Genomic DNA, 6573 nt, shown 5'->3' with positions numbered 1-6573 from the left:
AGTCGTCTCTTGGTTTGAGAAATATTTTTGTGTATCTAAAAATTTTCCTACCTGAGTTTTATTATAAGTCAACACTGGGTGAGGTCCCCTGACTTCTATTGTTTTCTTCATTGCTTCAAATCCACACTCTTATTTGCCTCTATACATATTAATGAAAATCTACCACATTGAATAGAGCCATGAGTGATATTGAAGAAAAAGGAACCAAATTTAATGCACTCCTTTCCTTTAAGGTAATAGATGTCTACGTCTAAATCTAATTACATTTAATGTTGTCTATCTTTAGGAGAAATCATAATGGTCTGGACTAGAAAGCTAATCAATGTTATTCAAAGTTATTATATTAAGTACTGCCATTGGATAAGCCAGAGATGTATGGAGGGTATAAGCTTTCACATGCTATCAGTGATAATTTGTGTTCAAGAAAGGTTGCAAATGATGCCCAACAAGTGTATGACTACAAAGGAAGATCTGGTCATACAATTACAGCAGTGGATAGCAGATTACTACGCTGGTACCCATGGAAAATGAGAGACTTCCTTAACATTGAATGAAGCTACTTTTGAAGATATATGGGTGGACATGGACAAGCGTCACCCAGGTTAGGAAGCCATGTATGGATTTCAATCTGTATCACTGGAGGGAGTATCCACATTGATGAAGTCATAGATCTACTGATACATCATATTATAATGCAACTTTTCTGTCTAGATTTCCTAATTTTTCTGGGTGAATTAGAGTTATCCCAAAGAGGAATGGCAGGTCTTGAAGGTCAATGGGTTTCTCAATCTCTGAAGTTTTTCCAGGGAAGGATGGATAGTCATTTGTTGAGATGTTGTGCGTGGGGGAGGGGATAAGCATTTATTAAGCACCAACTGAGTGCTAGGTCCTGTGTTCAGTATTTTTCAAATGCTATCTCAGTTGAGATAATACTTCAGAGAAGTCCTTTTCAGGTGTGAGTTGACTTAGAGCTACTGTGCTTCTGCTGCAAAGCAGCAGCGTATTTGTGTGGAAATAGGGGTTCTCCTGGGCAGTCTGAAGGAGGGTGTGTACAGATAGATTTGGATATGAAATCAGAGTTCTGATGTCTCTTCCACTCTTCACTGACTGGTGGGCGCAGCAGAAAGTGGTAATGTAACACACATCCTAATATGGTGCATCACCATCCACCCCTTGTCTAGCCCTGAGCTGGAGTGGAAAGAAGGCATTCTTTAAGTCTTTATATTGAGGGAAGGTTCATGGTTCCACTGCTGAACCTGTCAGCATTGTTGTTGTGGACAATGGTCGCCAAGGCTTGCCATGTCTATTTCTGTAATTGTTCTAGGGTCTATTCTTTCCTTGAATTGTGTAAAATTATAGATATATTGAGTTGGAAGGGACCTCAATTAACCTTTAGTCCAATGCCAGTCCAACCCACAAGTCCCACGGACAGCATCCCTGGCAATTTTCTTAGACGAATTTCAGATCTGAGCTCTTATAATTTCATGTCTAACTGATTCTTACCTGCAGCAGATCCTCAAATGATTGCCTTCATCTGAATCTCCTTAACAAGAGGTATCAAAAACCTTTCCTGATCCTTCCAGTTGGTAGTGCTTTCTCCTAGGTTACTTTATGTTTATTTACTGGTGACTTATCTGTGTAGAATGTGAGTCGTTTAATGACAGGGATTTTTTTTTTCTTTTATGTGAAGCATCTAGTACAGTGCCTAGGACCTGTCAGGTGCTTGATCAATGCTTGCTGAATTAAATGAAACTGAAAATTGCCTCTCCCCTGGGAACAAGTCACATTGGTGCCTTGCTGTACCTTTGGGTGGCTTGAACTGTGGCTTCCTTAGAATACTTGTCTTGATTTCTAAGATTGATTAGGATCCAAGAAGTCATCAGGGTGGGTCAGAATAGTGGCTTGCTCTTGCCTATGGTAAATCACTGTCTCCCCATTACCTGTCTTGATCTCCTGTTTTCCAGACAATCCAAACCAAGTAGACCCTGACATTTTCTCTTTCCTGATCCCACTTTCTTCCTCATCAGACTTTCTTAGAAGAAAAAAAGTGTGTACACATACTTTTGAGCTTAGTTTTCACTCATCAATGGCAAGAAATGGCTGAAGATTGCAAGATGGGTGGATTTTGCTGTTTGTTTACTATTTGGTTTGGCAATAAAGGTAAGCATTTTCTATTAACACTTTAAAAAATCTCGTTGAGATAGTCAGTTGCACCTAACTCTCTTCATGACCCTGTGGACATTAGCATGTCAATACAGTCCATGGAGTTTTCTTGGCAAAGATACTACAGTAGTTTGCTGAAACTTCTCCAGTGGACTAAGGTAAACAGAGGTTAAGGGATTTGCCCAGGGTCACACAGCTAGTCAGTGTCTTACAGCTAGTAAGAGGTTCACTAAAATGAAAAAAAATCAAGCCCTAATTTGTAACAATTTCTGATATCCAAGATACAAATGTTCATTGAAAATTGGGCAGTTGTCTCTCACAAGCGATTAAAACTGGCCCCAACTTGTTCTTGTACTTGGTAGTACCAAGGGCTTATCCTAAATTGTCTCTTTGCCATTTTCTCCAATAGTTAAAAAGCATAATCACCAAATTCATTCTCTTCATTAGACACATGGGGACCATCAAAGTGAAAGAATGTAAAAGGTTTTGCCAAGCATAAAGCAGAATTCAAAAGTAAATGATCATCCTTTGCCTATCCCAAATGGGCATTTTTGGCAGCCAGTCACCATATGCTACCCCTGCCTCCATCTCCTCTCTCTGATTTTTCTCTTCTTACATCAGTTTCTCTTTCAAATATAGTAAGGCATAGTAGTAGATAACTGACCTCTCATCTCAGACACTTTCTGTTGGTTATTTGCATGTTGTGTCTCCCACTGGAACATAGGGGGATGTGTTTTTGCCTTTCATTGTCTCTCCAACACTTAGTATATATAATGTTTGTAAGAAAGCACTTAATAAGTTTTTGTTGACTGACTGACCCTGGGTAACTTTCTATGACTAAGTTACAGATCGATCACGAAGCTATATAGGTAGAAGGAGTATCCCATTGGGAGTTCCCAACATCATTGAAAGTGTCACAGGTCCAGATCAAAAAAAAATTACAGCCTGGATGGCAGCTCTCTTTTAAAGATTTTCTTCACTATAGAATCCTAATTAATGTTTCTTAATTTTCCTATGCCCCAAACCTCATCCAAAATCCATTTCAAATCCTACCTCTTTCCAATCTAAGAAAGGTAAATATGGTCTCCATAGTAGATAGAAGACTAGGTTTGGATTTACATGATTAGATTTAAATCTCATCTTATGATTTCAGCTGTGTTACCAAAGTCAAGTCATTTTATATCTCGGTGACTCAGTTTCCTCATGTTTGGTTTACAGTCAGAATATTAGAAACTATTGTATGACCTTGGTCCAGTTATGTCTTGGCATCTCTGGGCGTCTTTCCACATTTATAAAATGAGGCAATGGGACTAGGTGGTCTCTGAGGCACTTTCCAGCTGTAACTCTACAATCCTACAGACCCAATACTTGTTATAAGGACAATTCAAATGTGAGTTATCAGCAACCATTGGTCACCAAGAATTCATCAAGTGGGATAGTTGCCCACCAGTTACCCTTCTCCATGAAATTCATTTAAAGTCAATAAAACTTAAAAATCTAATAAGCTTATCAGAAAACAAAAACAAATGAAAAAATGGGAAAAGAATATAAAAAGAAAATCTGTTCCATATGTGTTACTGGCTCACATGTTCTTGTGTGTTCCCCACTGCCTTAGCTGTTGTGGGTATGCTGTATACAGGAGACAGATCACAGTAAGCTGTTAGATGCTCAACAAGTGAATAACTGTATATGACCTATTGGTTTATCAAGCTGCTAAATGAACATTATAGACCACAGTGCTGTACAGTGGGGAGAGCCCTAGAGTGGGCTCCTGATACGTGAATTCAAACTCAGGACACTGCACACACTTACTAGCTGTAGAACCATGGGCAATTTTTGGGATCTTAGAAGGCAGTTTCTTCATCTGTGAAATGGGGCTTTTAATTCACATACTCCAGACATGACAGGATTGTTACAAGAAAAGTGCTTTGTAAATCTTTTTAAAGCACTTAGGGTACCCAGTCAATTGTCACTAATTCATTGTACCCTGGCAGAAAGCTGCTGAAGGCTACCCAGGCAGCATTGCATAGAGTCCTAGTTTAAAAAGATATTCATTGTATAACAATCTCCATCCCCTCCCCAGTTCACCTTTATTGTGGATGGAATGGGTAAAGGGTTGGGGAAACAGTGGTTAGGTTGACTTAGCTAAAAGCCCAAGTTCAAGATGATTTTACAAGAAGAAGAAAACATACAATTGGTGATGGGCTTGGCATCAGAGACTTGGGTTCAAACCCCAACTTGGATACTTGATAGTCATGTCACCAGGGGCCAGTCGCTAAATTTCTCCAAGTCTCTATTCAGTAAAATGGGAACAATAATTTCAGCTATTATTATGAATACCATATATTTATTCATTTTTAATTAACTTTTTTCCACTTAACAAGCGTCTATTATTTCTCCCTCCTACCTTCTGCCACTGAAAAACAAACCACTTCTAACAAATTTGCATAGTCAAGCAAAACACACTCCCATTTTATGTGTGCCTCATTCTATGTATTTAGTATCTCACCTGTCTGTCAGGTGAAGGGTTATTGTTATTTTACAATAAAGTTAGGATCCTAGGATTGTTGGTATAAAACTGAGAAGGATCTCAGAGATCACATAGTTGAGCTCCTTAATTTTACCAATAAGGAAATTGAGGACCAGGAGATAAAAAGATTTGCCCAAGACTGTGTAGGTAATAATTGTAGGAGTTAAAATTAGAACCCAGATCCTTTCTCTCTACAGTCAATGGGTGAAAGCTGTTCTATGTTAGTTCCCAACTCACCAACCAATCACATTGCTGAGAGGGAAGATGAGGAGTGAGGAGTGGGACCAGCTATTTGTCTTGGAGAGTCTCATGAGTGTTTCAATAAATAGGTAAAAATCATATGTAGTTGGCACATTCATTGTTTGAATGCAAACAAAGCTGTTAATGTGGTGCTAGGAAACATTTTGTAGCTTTTATTCTTATGTTGGTTAAATAATTCCCCGGCATGGTCTATTTATTTGCTTTGAGAGATTCTTTTTATAGTATAGTTTAAAGGGAAACCTACAGTTCAGCATATTATGGAGGCAGTATAGGACAGGGAAAAGAGACTTGAGTTCACATCCTGACTTTAACACTTTCTACCTGGATGACCTTGGGCAAAGCCCTTAACCTCCATGGGTCTTAAGTTTGCTCATTGCAAAATATGGAGGTTCTACTAGATGATTTGTAAGAAGTTTAAATCCTATCACTCAACTGATCCTCCAACTGTTATTATTAGTGACTTCCTATGTGCCTGTCACTGTGCTAAGCATAATATATCTGTTATTTTGTGAATAATTTGTGAATCTCTCACAGATTCCAGATCCTGGTGGTAATCAATGATATTTTGCTTTCTTGCTCTTTCTTGCTGTTAATGTTTGGTCTTTTTAGTTGTGTCCAGCTCTCCATGACTCCATTTGGAGTTTTCTTGGCAAAGATACTGGAGTAGTTTGCCATTTCCTTCTCCAGTTCATTTTACAGATGAGGAAATTGAGGCAAAAAGGGTGAAGTTACTTGCCTGAGGTTACACAGCTAGGGAGTGTCTTTGGTTGGTCAGATTTGAACTCAGGTCCTCCTGACTCCAGGCTAGGTTCTCTGTGCACTATGATGCCACCTACCTGCCCTACTCATCCTCAGGTTCAGAGATTTGTAGATGAAAGGGACCTTAGTCCAACTGCCTTGTGCCAGCTGGCTCCAGGAAATTGCTCAAGGGCTTTTGAATCTTAGAATCAGTGTTTGAGTCTCCTGGGATATCCCTTGTTTATTTAGATTGATGGTAGACAACATGAAATAGTAGATAGACTCCTTAGTCTTTTCAAACCTTGGCTCAGGTGCCACCCCTACAACAAGGCTTCCTTGATGGTTCCAGCTTGCTTGCCTCCCAAATTATTGTGTCTTTATTTTGTGCTTAATTTGTATTATCTGTGAATACGCTTCCCTCCCAGGAGAATGAAACTTCAGTGTCTGATATCTCCCAGGACCTTAGTAAATGATTGTTGAACTGAACTGGATTGAATAGAGGGCTGGCCTCAGTCAGGTGGCCCTAGGTTCAAGGTCATGTCTCAGAGACCCAGGTCACTCTCTAAGACTATAAGTTACAGAGAAGTTGATGGAAGGAGTTTCCACACCAGTAACTCTCTGCACTACTGAAATCACAAATTAATGAGTTTTCTAAAGAATCACATGGAAATCTCTTCTCATCCCTCTTATTTCTAGCCCCTTCCCTCTGTTGATTTTTCCAATTTATTCTGCAAGTGGTTTGTTGGTATATAGCTGTTTGCATATAGTCTCTCCCATTAGATGGAGAGCTCTCAGAGAGCAGGGACTATAGGTGCCTAATAGATATTTATGGACTGAAAGATTGAAATCAGCTCACTGTTGTAGTAATGTCCCCTCCCTTT

Source organism: Notamacropus eugenii, chromosome 3 (assembly GCF_028372415.1).
Source record: "Notamacropus eugenii isolate mMacEug1 chromosome 3, mMacEug1.pri_v2, whole genome shotgun sequence".
Lineage (NCBI taxonomy): Eukaryota > Metazoa > Chordata > Mammalia > Diprotodontia > Macropodidae > Notamacropus > Notamacropus eugenii.
This window is presented reverse-complemented; position numbering follows the sequence as displayed.